The sequence below is a fragment of the Acipenser ruthenus genome, chromosome 15 (assembly GCF_902713425.1).
Source record: "Acipenser ruthenus chromosome 15, fAciRut3.2 maternal haplotype, whole genome shotgun sequence".
In the NCBI taxonomy this organism is placed as follows: Eukaryota; Metazoa; Chordata; class Actinopteri; order Acipenseriformes; family Acipenseridae; genus Acipenser; species Acipenser ruthenus.
This window is the reverse complement of record NC_081203.1, coordinates 13,867,122-13,886,967: the sequence shown is the minus strand read 5'-3', so window position 1 is coordinate 13,886,967 and position 19,846 is coordinate 13,867,122. Positions and strand designations below refer to the sequence as shown.

Sequence of the window (19,846 nt, the reverse complement as noted above, 5' to 3'; positions counted from 1 at the left end):
ATTCTAGGTGAGGTCTTACTAATGCATTGTAGAGTTTTAACATTACTTCCCTTGATTTAAATTCAACACTTCTCACAATATATCCGAGCATCTTGTTAGCCTTTTTTATAGCTTCCCCACATTGTCTAGATGAAGACATTTCTGAGTCAACATAAACTCCTAGGTCTTTTTCATAGTTCCCTTCTTCAATTTCACTATCTCCCATATGATATTTATAATGCACATTTTTATTGCCTGCATGCAATACTTTACACTTTTCTCTATTAAATTTCATTTGCCATGTGTCTGCCCAATTTTGAATGCTGTCTAGATCATTTTGAATGACCTTTGCTGCTTCAACAGTGTTTGCCACTCCTCCTATTTTTGTGTCGTCTGCAAATTTAACGAGTTCGCTTACTATACCAGAGTCTAAATCATTAATGTAGATTAGGAATAGCAGAGGACCTAATACTGATCCCTGTGGTACACCACTGGTTACCTCACTCCATTTCGAGATTTCTCCTCTAATCAGTACTTTCTGTTTTCTACCTGTTAACCACTCCCTAATCCATGTGCATGCATTTCCTTGAATCCCTACTGCGTTCAGTTTGAGAATTCATCTTTTATGCGGGACTTTGTCAAAAGCTTTCTGGAAATCTAAATAAACCATGTCGTATGCTTTCCAGTTATCCATTTTCAATGTTGCATCCTCAAAAAAGTCCAGTAGGTTAGTTAGACACGATCTCCCTTTCCTAAAACCATGCTGGCTGTCTCCCAGGATATTGTTACCATATAGGTAATTTTCCATTTTGGATCTTATTATAGTTTCCATAAGTTTACATATAATAGAAGTCAAGCTTCCTGGTCTGTAGTTACCTGGTTCGGTTTTGTCTCCCTTTTTGTGGATCGGTATTACGTTTGCTATTTTCCAGTCTGTCGGTACAACCCGTGTCAAGAGACTGTTGCATGATCTTGGTTAGCGGTTTGTAAATAACTTCTTTCATTTCTTTGAGTACTATTGGGAGGATCTCATCTGGCCCAGGGGATTTGTTTATTTTAAGATTTCCTAGTCCCTTTAACACTTCTGCCTCTGTTATGCTAAAGTTATTTAAAACTGGATAGGAACAGGTCGACATGTGGGGTTTTAAAAAATATTTCAAATGAGACCATGTTGTGGTCTGAGTTTGCCAAAGGCTCTCTGACCTCTGTTTTAGTTATTCTGTTTTCATTATTTGAAAAGACTAAGTCAAGGCATGCCTCCCCTCTAGTCGGTGCCTTGACAAATTGCATTAGGAAGCAGTCATTTGTCATTTCCACCATTGCAATTTCATCCGTCGTGCCCCCCATTGGGTTTTCCCATTTTATAGAGGGGAAGTTGAAATCCCCCATTAGTATGGCATCTCCTTTTCTACACGCATTTCGAATGTCATTGTACAACAGATTATTTTGCTCAGCGTCTGAATTTGGCGGTCTATAGCATGCTCTTATTATTATGCCCTTTGAATTTGTGTCCATTATTGTGACCCATATTGATTCTGCATTGTTTTCTTTGTCCTGATTTAACACCTGGGCTTCAAGGCTATTTCTTATGTATAGCGCTACCCCTCCGCCTCTTCTGTCCTGCCTGTCTTTCCTATACAGTGTGTACCCACTAATATTATATTCGTCTCCATCACTCTCAGACAACCAAGTTTCTGTAACACCTATCACATCGTAGTTACTTGTTAGTGCAGTAGCTTCAAGTTCTAACATTTTGTTTCTGAGACTTCTAGCATTAAGATAAATACATTTAATAGTGGTCTTACCTGAGTTGTTGCCCTTGTTTTGATGTGGTCTCCCTTCTGTTTTTTTGTTTTCTCCCCCCTTCCTTTCTAGTTTAAATGCTTCTGGACCGCCTGAAGGATCCTTTCTCCGAGTAGATTGGTTCCCTTTCTGTTTAAGTGCAGTCCGTCCCACCTGTATAGATAGTCCTTGTTGTAGAAAGTGCTCCAATGTTCAAGAAAGGTGAAGCCGTCCTGTGTGCACCACGATTTCAGCCATGCATTTTGATTTTGTATTTCCAGCTGTCCATATGGTCCTTTGCAAGGCTCTGGCAGTATCCCAGAAAATACCACAGTTTTGGTCTTGTCTTTTAATTTCCTTCCTAGCTCTCTGAATTTGTTTTGCAGGGATCTTGGCCTGTCTCTACCAATGTTGTTTGTACCAATGTGGACGACTACTACCGGGTCATCTCCTGTTCGTTCTAGGAGCCTGTCCACATTCTCAGTGATGTGCTTGACAGAGGCTCCTGGAAGGCAGTACACTGTTGTAGTAAGGGGGTCCAAACTGCGAACTGAACTTGCTGTGTTTCTCCGTATGGAGTCCCCAACAATCATGACCTCTCTTTTTGCTGCCTGGTCAGCACTGTTTATAGGGTCCTGGGTGTTGTTTCTTTCATTCTCTTGATGTTGGTTTTGGTCATCTAAATGTTGAAGTGGCTCAAATGTGTTGGCTGTCTGGATTTCTGGTGGTTGTGTTTGACGAAGTTTCTTTTTTTCCCTGCTTCTGCCTATCTGAACCCAGCTGTTTCGACTCTCTTCCATCTCCCTGGTGGCTTTCAGTCTGCTAGGGGTGCAGACTTCCATGAATTGTGGGTGTGTCAGCTCCTCAAGCTCCTGTTGCTGTCTCATTTCCTCCAGCTCCTTTTCTAGCAGGCTTAATCGCTGAAGTAAGTCCTGGATGGTGCGGCACTTGACACAAACTTGGTTGAGCTCTGCTGGGTTTTCTCGGATTTCCCACATCATGCAGCTGTCACAGATTACTGGCTTGAAGACCATTTTTTTGGTTTGTTTTTTGTTTAGTGTAGCTTCTGCAACTGTCAACCTGCTTTCAAACTGCTTCTAACTGCGTTGTACTTGTCCACGACTGTACTTCTCCCACGATGTCGCTTCCACACACTATCGCTGGGAAGTCTGCCTGCCTTTTGTTTGTTTGTGTTTGTGCTGCGTGCTCTGCTCCTCCCCCGTGTCCCAGAACGCCGCGGAATTTTAATCAGCTGCTCCGAGTTTCAGCTTATCAGAAAAATACACACAGCTGCAAGGCTTTAAGCTGCAATGTTTTCTGATTAAAGCAACTCCAAATTTAAAGATGTAATTCCTCCTTTCTGCTTCTAACTGCGTTGTACTTGTCCACGACTGTACTTCTCCCACGATGTCGCTTCCACACGCTGTCGCTGGGAAGTCTGCCTGCCTTTTGTTTGTTTGTGTTTGTGCTGCGTGCTCCGCTCCTCCCCCGTGTCCCAGAACGCCGTGGGATTTGAATCAGCTGCTCCGAGTTTCAGCTTATCAGAAAAATACACACAGCTGCAAGGCTTTAAGCTGCAATGTTTTCTGATTAAAGCAACTCCAAATTTAAAGATGTAATTCCTCCTTTCTGCTTCTAACTGCGTTGTACTTGTCCACGACTGTACTTCTCCCACGATGTCGCTTCCACTTACACTTACACAGGATAAACGTCGGTAAAACCACACACTATTTTTTATTTTCGTACCAAAAATAACAATTTAGAAATCATCTCTAGTTTGTGTAGTTTTTATACTTGCTGTCTGTCCCGTCTCTGTTCCGCTCTGAATGGCTAGGAGTCGCTGTCAATCATCTCAGTGATCTGTTAGTATAGTTTCATAGTCACTGTCATTTCACCCAGTTCTGCCAGATCTCGTTGACTGAAGCAGCACCAGAATGCTCTCATTCGTTGAAATGACGTCAATCATCAAGACCTGTACCGACTGTGCACTTTCATTTGCCAGCTCAAGCGCCTATCATTCAAAGCGCCTACTTTTGAAATTAGCGGGTTAAGGTGTAGGTAAGCTTTTGCTAGGTATATGTTGACAGTTACTTGTTTGATTTGAAAATAGGGCACAAGAGGAAAACACTTAATGAGTATTGAGCACAATCCCCTGACCGACATCTCCACGGCAGGACGAAGCAGCCGCTCTGCCTTGCCTTCCAGTGACTCCAGCTGTGCTGAAGAATAAGGGCAAGTTAGTTCTGTTCAACTATCTAATGTTTTGTTCTGTGCATATTATTTTTACTCGTAAATTTATATTATAAAAGTCTGTGTAATACACTTTTATATGCTGCGTTTTCTACATTTTTTTAGACCATTTTTTAATGTGTGTAGGATCTTTATCTTTACAAGGTAAAGCTGTGCTGTGACCAAACGTTATTTCAATTAGAATGTTGGTAACCATGGTTTTGTTGCATGTTGAATATGATAAAGGGGTTTCTCTAAATGAGATGTTTCTCAATGGCATACAAAGTCTTTTTTTTTCACCCATTCTCTGCTTCAATTGAAAAAAGAACCTGGTAAATTCTTTCTAAAATAAACATCGATATTAATCGTCGATTTGGCCAAAAAATAAAAATCGAATAGTAGCAAGCCTAATTATACATTTCACTGGGGTGAAAAACGTGGCAGAGGGGAAGTATATGTGTGCACAGAAATAAAAACACAAAGACAGCCCTCTTAGCATTCCCCATGTATATTTCTAAGCACTGGTTTGGCACATAGGTATTTTTTCCAGTGGATTAAACATAAGAAATTAAATATTAATCAAAAACAGAAGAAATAAAACAAACAAAAGATTAAAAACATTGTATTTCATTCCAGTCTGCCAATCTAGTGCACCTATAAACAGGCCTCAGGATGTTCAGCTGAGTAATGTTACGGATATCAGAATGCTTCTCTGTATTTCACTGTAACATAGAGCCTCTGGTTATCAAGATACTTCAGCAATAACGCTGAACCAGATTCAGCATCTGATCTTGGAAAGCAACTGAGCACACAGGGTAGAAGTCTAGTATGTATGTGGAAATGCAGACATAAGTTTGTACAGGATTTTCACAAAAAGCAACAGCCAAGTTTCTCTATAAACTATAATTTCCTTTAACTATTTTTATATTTGAGTCTGTATAGTTTGTTGAGTACCTACGGAAATGCTTTTGTGCAATCAGCCTTCAGATGACACTTTTTTTTTGTCCCAGTGAGCTGGAAATCTGCAGATTTACTGCCACAGTTGATGAACTCCACTACAGAGCTGTAAGTTAATTCATTCAGTGCAACTGACCAATAGCAACTGCTGTGAAAATCCAGTATGATGTATTAAACTGGTCTTTCTGCCTATGGTAAGGGTGTGTTTAATCTGTCTACAGAGCTACAGTAGATGCTTGTTAACCTCAACCAGTTAGGATGGGATCCTGTGGTTTGTTCCGAGTGCTGCTCACAATCTATCCCATTCTAGAAACCACTAGGCTAGTCTTTGTCTTATGTTTTTGATATAGGGTATACGTAGCCCATATGTAAGGCATCACAGGCATAATCGGTTCATTTTTGCAATCTGTGTCAATATCGCTTAGGTAACCAATGCAATGGCTGTAGCACAGTTATGATGCTTTTGTATTAACTAGACTGATAAAACAGACACAACTCCAAGGGAGACTGGCAAACATGTTGTTGCCAGTTCAAATTCCTCCCTCTCCAATGGTTATGCCTTTGATGCCTCAAAGTTAGACAAACAAAGCACACTCAATAAATCAGCCCAGGCTTCAAATGGAGGGTCATTAAAAGGTACCGCTAGGGTTAAATATGAGGAGAAGTGAAATATAAATCTAGGTTTTTTTCCAATTTTATATTTTATTACTTTTCCTTTTTAAAATACAATCTCATAACAATACATATTCAATTCATCTGCATACATGTAATCAAAACACATTAAAAGTATGATTTCCATTACACGAGAGTAGATGTTAAAACTTCATGCTGATTTGAACTCGGCTCTCGCCAAGATAAGCACCAACTAAGACGTAGCTTTACAGTAAACTAATGTGATCCATATGTGTCTCCATCCATTTACGTTTCCTTCCATATGATGATGTAGATATCCTTCTGTCTGGTGTTAATGGCTGAAGTATAATGCTGGCTCCAGGGATCAGCTTATTTTGCCTCCCTGGCGCATCAGCACACACAACGGCTGCGATGCTGGCTCTGGGGATCAACCACAGTGCGGCCTCCCCAGCGCATCAGCATGACAACCGTCTGGATTGAGCTAAGTAGGGTACATCTCTGGGGTCTTCAAGTGGGCACCTTCCATCCTCAGTGTTTCGTCGACTAGCCCACGACACCTCAAGAGGGCTCGACGGTGATTCTGGCGTCCCAGCATCACCCCCCTCCGTCCCCCACTCAACTCAGCCCAGCTTACTTACCTGTACATCAGCGTTTCTTTCTTTCTACTGTGCTTGAGATCCCCAGCCAGAATCTTTCCGTCTCAACCACAGCCAGTTGCTGCTCCTCTCTGCTGCTTCAGATATCACAAGCCACTCCACTCCATCTTTCTCTTAGTTTATAAGGAAGCTTTGAAACTACAGTTCTCATGTTTTTGGGATTATCCATTTCTTCCATATACTCGATGTCTTCCATGGTATTGCAGCATCCAATGAGAAAGAGTGCATACGCATCTTCAGACTTAATCTGAGACCAATTGAGGGCCTTTTCCACATAAGCTGTAGCGATTCTAAGCTTGTTTCCGAAGTTCTCTTGAAGCAACTTTTTAGATTCTTTGTATCCTTTATCCGGATTCATATGTTGGCAACTGCAGACCAAGTTTCCGGGCTCTCCACTTGCGTATTGCCCTAAGCAATACAACCAGTCCTTACTTTCCGTCTTATCTTCTATTCCATGTTCAAAAGCTCTAATGAATGATCTGTAGTCCAATGGATCACCTTTAAACATCCGTATTTCGCGTGATGGGAGGGTAGGCAATCTATGTTGCTGCACTAAGATTTCTGTATTGTCATTTTGTCTCTGCATTACCTTTGCTGGCTGCTGGATCCAATCCAACATCAGAGCGATCTTCAGTAACACCGTCATGCTGGCTAGCGTCCGAATAACTTGTTAATCACACTCTGTGGCTTTGCTATATTCAATGTGCTTGCGGCTGCATCACTATGGTCTTTGAAATAAACTCCTTAGCATGGGGATCTAGCTTTGCTGGCTTCTTCATGGAATCGAAATGTACAGTGCCTTGCGAAAGTATTCGGCCCCCTTGAACTTTGCGACCTTTTGCCACATTTCAGGCTTCAAACATAAAGATATGAAACTGTAATTTTTTGTGAAGAATCAACAACAAGTGGGACACAATCATGAAGTGGAACAAAATTTATTGGATATTTCAAACTTTTTTAACAAATAAAAAACTGAAAAATTGGGCGTGCAAAATTATTCAGCCCCTTTACTTTCAGTGCAGCAAACTCTCTCCAGAAGTTCAGTGAGGATCTCTGAATGATCCAATGTTGACCTAAATGACTAATGATGATAAATGGAATCCACCTGTGTGTAATCAAGTCTCCGTATAAATGCACCTGCACTGTGATAGTCTCAGAGGTCCGTTTAAAGCGCAGAGAGCATCATGAAGAACAAGGAACACACCAGGCAGGTCCGAGATACTGTTGTGGAGAAGTTTAAAGCCAGATTTGGATACAAAAAGATTTCCCAAGCTTTAAACATCCCAAGGAGCACTGTGCAAGCGATAATATTGAAATGGAAGGAGTATCAGACCACTGCAAATCTACCAAGACCTGGCCGTCCCTCTAAACTTTCAGCTCATACAAGGAGAAGACTGATCAGAGATGCAGCCAAGAGGCCCATGATCACACTGGATGAACTGCAGAGATCTACAGCTGAGGTGGGAGACTCTGTCCATAGGACAACAATCAGTCGTATACTGCACAAATCTGGCCTTTATGGAAGAGTGGCAAGAAGAAAGCCATTTCTTAAAGATATCCATAAAAAGTGTCATTTACAGTTTGCCACAAGCCACCTGGGAGACACACCAAACATGTGGAAGAAGGTGCTCTGGTCAGATGAAACCAAAATCGAACTTTTTGGCAACAATGCAAAACGTTATGTTTGGCGTAAAAGCAACACAGCTCATCACCCTGAACACACCATCCCCACTGTCAAACATGGTGGTGGCAGCATCATGGTTTGGGCCTGCTTTTCTTCAGCAGGGACAGGGAAGATGGTTAAAATTGATGGGAAGATGGATGGAGCCAAATACAGGACCATTCTGGAAGAAAACCTGATGGAGTCTGCAAAAGACCTGAGACTGGGACGGAGATTTGTCTTCCAACAAGACAATGATCCAAAACATAAAGCAAAATCTACAATGGAATGGTTCACAAATAAACATATCCAGGTGTTAGAATGGCCAAGTCAAAGTCCAGACCTGAATCCAATCGAGAATCTGTGGAAAGAACTGAAAACTGCTGTTCACAAATGCTCTCCATCCAACCTCACTGAGCTCGAGCTGTTTTGCAAGGAGGAATGGGCAAAAATTTCAGTCTCTCGATGTGCAAAACTGATAGAGACATACCCCAAGCGACTTACAGCTGTAATCGCAGCAAAAGGTTTTTGCACGCCCAATTTTTCAGTTTTTTATTTGTTAAAAAAGTTTGAAATATCCAATAAATTTCGTTCCACTTCATGATTGTGTCCCACTTGTTGTTGATTCTTCACAAAAAATTACAGTTTCAGATCTTTATGTTTGAAGCCTGAAATGTGGCAAAAGGTCGCAAAGTTCAAGGGGGCCGAATACTTTCGCAAGGCACTGTATATATATATATATATATATATATATATATATATATATATATATATATATATATATATATGTCATTGAATGTATATAAAGAGCCTAGTGAAATGAAAACATATGAAATCAAGGACAGATATTATGGCATGACATTCTGGAAATAAAAATGGCCAAATAAGCCAACCCTTTCTCTTAGTACAGCATAGCATTGCCAATGTAGCGCTACAGTATTGCCAGGGAAAATTAAATGTAACTTAAGGCTTAATTGGTTGTGTTTTGTTTTAGTTTTACAATGTTTTAATTTCTGCAGTAAGAATGCACTGGCACTCAGTTCTGGTGTAGAGCAATAAACTACACTAGCGTCTTAAGATCAGCATATTTAAACAAGGGATGTAAATATCCTTTGAAAGCACAACACAATCATTCCAGAGGATCCTAATATGTGTCACCATCAATCACTTCATGGGTGCCGCATGTTTCTGCTGTATATGAAAGATGCCCACATAATTTTATACGTGGATTACATTTCTTATGGTACCTTTTGCATAGTTATTTGTCCACATGGGAAATATGTGAGTTGCTTCTGAGAGTTTAACTTCTTGTAAAAGGAAAAATAATTCTGAATGATTGGGTTGTTTTTAGCATATGACTATTTCAGTGTATTGTTTTTAAAATAATATTTTTCACCAGAAATATCTTTAAAAAAAACAAACATTGTAAATGTTTGTCATTTACTTCCATTACAAGAACGGAAACTCCCAGACGCTTTGGCTCACCTTCCCCATAGCAAGCGCTGCTTTCCCAATGACCGGAATGGGCTGAAATGTCGACTGCGTTTCTTGAAGTTGAATACGGGGAACCGGTATTGAAGGATCATCACTGCAAGGATTGATTGCTACATTGTCTACACTAGTAACTTCAAATACAATACCATTCACCTTCCATAATGTGTGTGTGTGTGTGTGTGTGTTGCATATGTGAATATGTGAGACCAACAAAATGATGGCAATATATATTAGGTAGGATTTACTGGTACTATTTTGTTCGCACCATGCACTTTAAGTAAATCATCCCTGCATCTGCAAGACAATAAAAAACACAACAAACAAGCATTTGCTGAAATTCTAAATGGTCACATGACTCAATAAGTACGGCAATTTAAGAGCTGCTGATAGACAAATCTGTGTTTCCTGCTAGTTCTGCAACACTGGCAGTCTGAATCTGGCCCGTTGTAACTAAGCATAATCCAAAGTCGTGTTATCAGATGGTTTGGTTTCTCTGGATTAAATAGCAGTGAAACCACTGGCTTCCAAATCATTTATTTTTTCATGCGAATTAGGTCTATAAGTGCCAGACTATAAGTGACTGCAAATGCGAAAGAATGTGAGTAACTCATGAAATGTTAAAACAATGAGAAAAGTACATGCTTTGTTGGAGGAAAACCATCTCCATAATAAGCAGAAAAGAATGTTGGTGTATAATAGCACGACGGAATGTTGAAGATGTGCTCGCTGGGTATTTCATTAAAAAAACAACAATGTTGAAAGGCCTTTTTGGCCAGTTTTCCCAGTCCTGGTTTTTATTAAACCTAGGTACTACTCAGACATACCTGAGGGTCTGTCAAAGGCCTGTCTGTTAAACAGGTTCCAGTTGTGTTGAAAATGTACTCTGCCCCAAAACGTTTATTAGAAACACCCTCAAATTATTGAAGGTGGCTTGCATATAAATGAAAAGTAACTTATTGCACAGCTGTTAACTGACATAAAATACAGCCCATTTGGAAGAAGAGCACCTTTTTATCCCCCCCTTCCTACCTGCCACTTAAACAAGTTATTTATGTACTTCACCTACTCAAACTGTCTGATTTCCCATTCTCTACAGTCTCCTGCTTCACACTCCTTTTTATTTGATTTGATTTCTGTCCTGTTCTTGTCTCTGTTTCTAACTATATGCTTTCTTTTGATGACGTTCTCTTTTCTGGGACCTGAATTAGAAACAGCTTAAAACAACGGAAGCCATTACAGGACTATTAAGGCCTGTTAGGATTTATTAAGAGCCATTAGACTAAGAAGTTTCTTAAATTTTACACACAGATGATGGCTTTCGGATATCATTAGGTAGCTAATAATTTAACCTTCAGTGTTAAACCATGCCTCCACAAATATTCAAACATCAAATTATATATTGTGCATCACTTTAGAAACAGTAGAAGAATCTCTGCGTGTATTATACAGTGTTGGTGTTATATACAAGATGCACAGTATTCACATATATTGGTTCTGTCTCTGTTTCTTTCAGGTGTGAAATGTCTTTGATATGGTGTAGACAGATGTGACTGTCTGATTTAACAAGAGAACACCAATAATCAGTACAACATATAATCCAGCACATGGTGTCTGATTATGGGACACCCCGTATACTCTCGTATGTTTGATAGGTGGCATTCAAAAGGTGTGCGATATACAACGGACCTTTGCTCATTGTCACCTTTATGAAACCTAGTTGTGCTTATTCCACATATTGAAGTGTGCTACTGAAGAATGCATTTCTACAAGTAGATGAAATCCTGCGAGGATCTTATTACAGTATAACACTGTTCTCTCACTTTGGGAGAAGAATGCAAATCATGCAGGGTATGAAATTAATATCCAGAATCGTATTAAGGAAATCAAGCTGGTCTTTAGAATACTGCACATCACAAATGTTCAACACAGTTAAATATAACCAGCCAGAACAAGAAACAGTTAGAATCATTTTTTAGAAGAATTAAATATCCACACCAATATTACACCAAGTTTCTTTTGCCAAGTGCTCCCTTACAGAAATATTACCATTGGATTACAGATACAATAGCAGTGTATTAGCCTGAAGAAACAAAATTCGACCACAGCATTTATAATGGATTCTGAACAAAAATTGAATTCCTGCTAGGGTAGCAAACTGGTGCCATGCTACTACATTGATGAAGTGGTACGTGGTATCACTTCATTAGTCCCTAACAATGCCATACCATGTACCACTGAACAGCTGGTATGTGGATGATTTTGAAATAGCACAATATCATGTGCATCATGCAGCTGAACAACATCATACATGGCTTGTTGAGCTCCACAATGCATCTCTCTTGATTAAGAGGTGAAGGCTATTGTGACAGAGAACGAATAAATCCTAGTCAACTATCTCCCTCCGGATCTGTGAGGGCGCTGTTTAACAGGAACAGAGTGCCTCATATTGGTTGGTCTGGCAGTTCATTCCAGGGTCAGTCGGAAGCCAGCCAGCCAGGAAGGGGGCAGAGTCACAATGCCCAAAGTCATCGCCCTAAAGCGGTATGCGATGTGTCAGTCATGGATTGGAGGAGACGTGACTGAACTAGCTATCGCAGGGGGCGTGACTAAGGGTATAATTGGGGATGTGACAATGTAATCTGTTCCTTTGATGTGGTTATGAAACTGATCGATAAAGGAAATGGACTGTGTAAACTTATCGTTTGTTTGTTTGTGGAATCTAACTGTCTGTGTTTGTCACTACTAGACGGCAATCACGAGCCGGGAAGTTGTCGCTACAGGCCAGCATCAAGCCCAATCTAACTGTCTGTGTTTGTCACTGATAGACGGCTAACATGAGCCAGGAAGCTGTCGCTACAGGCTCGCATCAAGCCTAATCTAACTGTCTGTGTTTGTCACTGATAGACGGCTAACATGAGCCGGGAAGTTGTTGCTACAGGCTCGCATCAAGCCTAATCTAACTGTCTGTGTTTGTCACTGATAGACGGCTAACACGAGCCAGGAAGCTGTCGCTACAGACCAGCATCAAGCCCAATCTAACTGTCTGTGTTTGTCACTGATAGACGGCTAACATGAGCCGGGAAGTTGTTGCTACAGGCTCGCATCAAGCCTAATCTAACTGTCTGTGTTTGTCACTGATAGACGGCTAACACGAGCCAGGAAGCTGTCGCTACAGACCAGCATCAAGCCCAATCTAACTGTCTGTGTTTGTCACTGATAGACGGCTAACACGAGCCAGGAAGCTGTCGCTACAGACCAGCATCAAGCCCAATCTAACTGTCTGTGTTTGTCACTGATAGACGGCTAACACGAGCCAGGAAGCTGTCGCTACAGACCAGCATCAAGCCCAATCTAACTGTCTGTGTTTGTCACTGATAGACGGCTAACACGAGCCAGGAAGCTGTCGCTACAGACCAGCATCAAGCCCAATCTAACTGTCTGTGTTTGTCACTGATAGACGGCTAACATGAGCCAGGAAGCTGTCGCTACAGACCAGCATCAAGCCCAATCTAACTGTCTGTGTTTGTCACTGATAGACGGCTAACATGAGCCGGGAAGTTGTTGCTACAGGCTCGCATCAAGCCCAATCTAACTGTCTGTGTTTGTCACTGATAGACGGCTAACACGAGCCGGGAAGCTGTCGCTACAGGCTCGCATCAAGCCTAATCTAACTGTCTGTGTTTGTCACTGATAGACGGCTAACATGAGCCGGGAAGTTGTTGCTACAGGCTCGCATCAAGCCCAATCTAACTGTCTGTGTTTGTCACTGATAGACGGCTAACACGAGCCGGGAAGCTGTCGCTACAGGCTCGCATCAAGCCTAATCTAACTGTCTGTGTTTGTCACTGATAGACGGCTAACATGAGCCGGGAAGTTGTTGCTACAGGCTCGCATCAAGCCTAATCTAACTGTCTGTGTTTGTCACTGATAGACGGCTAACACGAGCCGGGAAGCTGTCGCTACAGGCTCGCATCAAGCCTAATCTAACTGTCTGTGTTTGTCACTGATAGACGGCTAACATGAGCCGGGAAGTTGTTGCTACAGGCTCGCATCAAGCCCAATCTAACTGTCTGTGTTTGTCACTGATAGACGGCTAACACGAGCCGGGAAGCTATCGCTACAGGCTCGCATCAAGCCTAATCTAACTGTCTGTGTTTGTCACTGATAGACGGCTAACATGAGCCGGGAAGTTGTTGCTACAGGCTCGCATCAAGCCTAATCTAACTGTCTGTGTTTGTCACTGATAGACGGCTAACACGAGCCGGGAAGCTGTCGCTACAGGCTCGCATCAAGCCCGGTCAGCACTTACACCACTTCTCACTGCATTCCTTGCACCAGCACCTGCACGCACTGTCAGGAGAAGAGGCCGTGTCTGTGTTGTGTGTTGTTTGTGATTATTATTTCGAGACTCAACCCTGTGGTTTAAAGCTGGCAATACACATTGGTGTGTAGAGCCAGCATTTATTATTTAACCGAGAAATCAAAGAAATAAAAGAACTGTTTTGAGCCATGGACTTTGTGTCTGTCATTGTTAAAGAACCTGCATCACCTGTACACCTGAGCACCGCAGCCCACACGTTCACAGCTAGACATTCATTACTTTGTGTTTGTCATTGTTAAAGCACCCTCATCACCTGTACACCTGAGCACTGCAGCCCACACGTTCACAGCTAGACATTCATTACTTTGTGTTTGTCATAGTTAAAGCACCTGCATCACCTGTACACCTGAGCACTGCAGCCCACACGTTCACAGCTAGACATTCATTACTTTGTGTTTGTCATAGTTAAAGCACCTGCATCACCTGTACACCTGAGCACTGCAGCCCACACGTTCACAGCTAGACATTCATTACTTTGTGTTTGTCATTGTTAAAGCACCCTCATCACGTGTACATCTGAGCACTGCAGCCCACACGTTCACATCTGGACATTCATTACTTTGTGTTTGTCATTGTTAAAGCACCCTCATCACGTGTACACCTGAGCACTGCAGCCCACACGTTCACAGCTAGACATTCATTACTTTGTGTTTGTCATTGTTAAAGCACCCTCATCACGTGTACATCTGAGCACTGCAGCCCACACGTTCACATCTGGACATTCATTACTTTGTGTTTGTCATTGTTAAAGCACCCTCATCACGTGTACACCTGAGCACTGCAGCCCACACGTTCACAGCTAGACATTCATTACTTTGTGTTTGTCATAGTTAAAGCACCTGCATCACCGGTACACCTGAGCACTGCAGCCCACACGTTCACAGCTAGACATTCATTCATTACTTTGTGTCTGTCAAGTACAAGTGTGACAAACCACAATTCAATAATACAGCAGATAATAGTGATAGTTACATCAGGATATGATTAAATACAAAATACTACAGGTTGAACACTTGGCAGATTACAGTATTCTGAAGTACAGGATTAAATGCAGTAAAATAGGGGGCAGCTAAGAGCAAAATAAAGCACATTTAAATGAAGGGTGATAGTGTCCCAGGATACAAACAGAGGAGTTCTATAGGTGCTGTTTGAAGAGGTGAGTCTTAAGGAAGCACTGGAATGTGGTCGGACTGGGCAGTCCTGACATCTGTAGGAAGGTCATTCCACCACTGCGGAGCAAGGGTGGAGAAGGAGCGGGCTTTGTACACCTGAGCACTGCAGCACACACGTTCAGAGCTAGACATTCATTACTTTGTGTTTGTCATTGTTAAAAGCACCCTCATCACGTGTACACCTGAGCACTGCAGCCCACACGTTCACAGCTAGACATTCATTACTTTGTGTTTGTCATTGTTAAAGCACCCTCATCACGTGTACACCTGAGCACCGCAGCCCACACGTTCACAGCTAGACATTCATTACTTTGTGTTTGTTATTGCTAAAGCACCCTCATCACCTGTACACCTGAGCACTGCAGCCCACACGTTCACAAGTAGACATTCATTACTTTGTGTTTGTCTTTGTTAAAGCACTCTCATCACGTGTACACCTGAGCACTGCAGCCCACACGTTCACAGTTCACAGGTGAAGGCTATTGTGACAGAGAACGAATAAATCCTAGTCAACTATCTCCCTCCGGATCTGTGAGGGCGCTGTTTAACAGGAACAGAGTGCCTCGTATTGGTTGGTCTGGCAGTTCATTCCAGGGTCAGTCGGAAGCCAGCCAGCCAGGAAGGGGGCAGAGTCACAATGCCCAAAGTCATCGCCCTAAAGCGGTACGCGATGTGTCAGTCATGGATTGGAGGAGACGTGACTGAACTAGCTATCGCAGGGGGCGTGACTAAGGGTATAATTGGGGATGTGACAATGTAATCTGTTCCTTTGATGTGGTTATGAAACTGATCGATAAAGGAAATGGACTGTGTAAACTTATCGTTTGTTTGTTTGTGGAATCTAACTGTCTGTGTTTGTCACTACTAGACGGCAATCACGAGCCGGGAAGTTGTCGCTACAGGCCAGCATCAAGCCCAATCTAACTGTCTGTGTTTGTCACTGATAGACGGCTAACACGAGCCAGGAAGCTGTCGCTACAGACCAGCATCAAGCCTAATCTAACTGTCTGTGTTTGTCACTGATAGACGGCTAACATGAGCCGGGAAGTTGTTGCTACAGGCTCGCATCAAGCCTAATCTAACTGTCTGTGTTTGTCACTGATAGACGGCTAACACGAGCCAGGAAGCTGTCGCTACAGACCAGCATCAAGCCCAATCTAACTGTCTGTGTTTGTCACTGATAGACGGCTAACATGAGCCGGGAAGTTGTTGCTACAGGCTCGCATCAAGCCTAATCTAACTGTCTGTGTTTGTCACTGATAGACGGCTAACACGAGCCAGGAAGCTGTCGCTACAGACCAGCATCAAGCCCAATCTAACTGTCTGTGTTTGTCACTGATAGACGGCTAACACGAGCCAGGAAGCTGTCGCTACAGACCAGCATCAAGCCCAATCTAACTGTCTGTGTTTGTCACTGATAGACGGCTAACACGAGCCAGGAAGCTGTCGCTACAGACCAGCATCAAGCCCAATCTAACTGTCTGTGTTTGTCACTGATAGACGGCTAACACGAGCCAGGAAGCTGTCGCTACAGACCAGCATCAAGCCCAATCTAACTGTCTGTGTTTGTCACTGATAGACGGCTAACATGAGCCAGGAAGCTGTCGCTACAGACCAGCATCAAGCCCAATCTAACTGTCTGTGTTTGTCACTGATAGACGGCTAACATGAGCCGGGAAGTTGTTGCTACAGGCTCGCATCAAGCCCAATCTAACTGTCTGTGTTTGTCACTGATAGACGGCTAACACGAGCCGGGAAGCTGTCGCTACAGGCTCGCATCAAGCCTAATCTAACTGTCTGTGTTTGTCACTGATAGACGGCTAACATGAGCCGGGAAGTTGTTGCTACAGTCTCGCATCAAGCCCAATCTAACTGTCTGTGTTTGTCACTGATAGACGGCTAACACGAGCCGGGAAGCTGTCGCTACAGGCTCGCATCAAGCCTAATCTAACTGTCTGTGTTTGTCACTGATAGACGGCTAACATGAGCCGGGAAGTTGTTGCTACAGGCTCGCATCAAGCCCAATCTAACTGTCTGTGTTTGTCACTGATAGACGGCTAACACGAGCCGGGAAGCTGTCGCTACAGGCTCGCATCAAGCCTAATCTAACTGTCTGTGTTTGTCACTGATAGACGGCTAACATGAGCCGGGAAGTTGTTGCTACAGGCTCGCATCAAGCCTAATCTAACTGTCTGTGTTTGTCACTGATAGACGGCTAACACGAGCCGGGAAGCTGTCGCTACAGGCTCGCATCAAGCCCGGTCAGCACTTACACCACTTCTCACTGCATTCCTTGCACCAGCACCTGCACGCACTGTCAGGAGAAGAGGCCGTGTCTGTGTTGTGTGTTGTTTGTGATTATTATTTCGAGACTCAACCCTGTGGTTTAAAGCTGGCAATACACATTGGTGTGTAGAGCCAGCATTTATTATTTAACCGAGAAATCAAAGAAATAAAAGAACTGTTTTGAGCCATGGACTTTGTGTCTGTCATTGTTAAAGAACCTGCATCACCTGTACACCTGAGCACCGCAGCCCACACGTTCACAGCTAGACATTCATTACTTTGTGTTTGTCATTGTTAAAGCACCCTCATCACCTGTACACCTGAGCACTGCAGCCCACACGTTCACAGCTAGACATTCATTACTTTGTGTTTGTCATAGTTAAAGCACCTGCATCACCTGTACACCTGAGCACTGCAGCCCACACGTTCACAGCTAGACATTCATTACTTTGTGTTTGTCATAGTTAAAGCACCTGCATCACCTGTACACTTGAGCACTGCAGCCCACACGTTCACAGCTAGACATTCATTACTTTGTGTTTGTCATTGTTAAAGCACCCTCATCACGTGTACACCTGAGCACTGCAGCCCACACGTTCACAGCTAGACATTCATTACTTTGTGTTTGTCATTGTTAAAGCACCCTCATCACGTGTACACCTGAGCGCTGCAGCCCACACGTTCACAGCTAGACATTCATTACTTTGTGTTTGTCATTGTTAAAGCACCCTCATCACCTGTACACCTGAGCACTGCAGCCCACATGTTCACAGCTAGACATTCATTACTTTGTGTTTGTCATTGTTAAAGCACCCTCATCACGTGTACACCTGAGCACTGCAGCCCACACGTTCACAGCTAGACATTCATTACTTTGTGTTTGTCATTGTTAAAGCACCCTCATCACGTGTACATCTGAGCACTGCAGCCCACACGTTCACAGCTAGACATTCATTACTTTGTGTTTGTCATTGTTAAAGCACCCTCATCACGTGTACATCTGAGCACTGCAGCCCACACGTTCACATCTGGACATTCATTACTTTGTGTTTGTCATTGTTAAAGCACCCTCATCACGTGTACACCTGAGCACTGCAGCCCACACGTTCACAGCTAGACATTCATTACTTTGTGTTTGTCATAGTTAAAGCACCTGCATCACCGGTACACCTGAGCACTGCAGCCCACACGTTCACAGCTAGACATTCATTCATTACTTTGTGTCTGTCAAGTACAAGTGTGACAAACCACAATTCAATAATACAGCAGATAATAGTGATAGTTACATCAGGATATGATTAAATACAAAATACTACAGGTTGAACACTTGGCAGATTACAGTATTCTGAAGTACAGGATTAAATGCAGTAAAATAGGGGGCAGCTAAGAGCAAAATAAAGCACATTTAAATGAAGGGTGATAGTGTCCCAGGATACAAACAGAGGAGTTCTATAGGTGCTGTTTGAAGAGGTGAGTCTTAAGGAAGCACTGGAATGTGGTCGGACTGGGCAGTCCTGACATCTGTAGGAAGGTCATTCCACCACTGCGGAGCAAGGGTGGAGAAGGAGCGGGCTTTGTACACCTGAGCACTGCAGCACACACGTTCAGAGCTAGACATTCATTACTTTGTGTTTGTCATTGTTAAAGCACCCTCATCACGTGTACACCTGAGCACCGCAGCCCACACGTTCACAGCTAGACATTCATTACTTTGTGTTTGTTATTGCTAAAGCACCCTCATCACCTGTACACCTGAGCACTGCAGCCCACACGTTCACAAGTAGACATTCATTACTTTGTGTTTGTCTTTGTTAAAGCACTCTCATCACGTGTACACCTGAGCACTGCAGCCCACACGTTCACAGCTAGACATTCATTACTTTGTGTTTGTCATTGTTAAAGCACCCTCATCACCTGTACACCTGAGCACTGCAGCCCACACGTTCACAGCTAGACATTCATTACTTTGTGTTTGTCATTGTTAAAGCACCCTCATCACCTGTACACCTGAGCACCGCAGCCCACACGTTCACAGCTAGACATTCATTGCTTTGTGTTTGAAGCACGGAAATACTGAAGCGGTATGAAGTCTAGTTACATTGTATTGTATTTGTGATTGTTAGTTCTGTTTCTCACGGCTCTGTAAGAATGCTCTGCTTATCCATACAGATCTTTTTTTACCAGTCAAGTATTCATGCTAAACTATGGAGCAGTGAAGCACTGATTATAACCTTTGTTGTTTCTATAAAGCTTTGTAAATCTATTTTTAAAGTAAATTAACTTCTATTATAAAAAGCAGGCATTGCCATTTCTGTCTTATCTACATTTAGTTTTTGGTTTCACCTGTGGTTGTAATCACATTGTAATACACTGTGAGGTTTCTGAATTCGCTTGCTATCTGCCATTGATTCTGAGGGTATATCTCATCTGTTACCGGTGGGTAGGGAAGTTCTGGGTGTGGGTTCTGTAGACCTGGCTTCAAATTAAAATGCCTTTCCTAATTTTCTGATATGCCTTTCTGATGAGTTCTGCAAATTGAATTGGTGAATAATCCTCCTGTTTACCAAATGACCTAACCGTGATCTCACCGTGTAACAATTTATTTATTTTTTTTTTG

At 42.6% G+C, this 19,846-nt stretch overlaps 1 protein-coding gene across 2 annotated transcripts in view; it reads right to left on the bottom strand.

Annotated features, from left to right (window-relative positions):
• The window catches only part of LOC117422289 (astrotactin-2-like), a 643,010-nt gene that overhangs the window by 71,659 nt on the left and 551,505 nt on the right, over nucleotides 1–19,846 (bottom strand). The window lies entirely within an intron of this gene.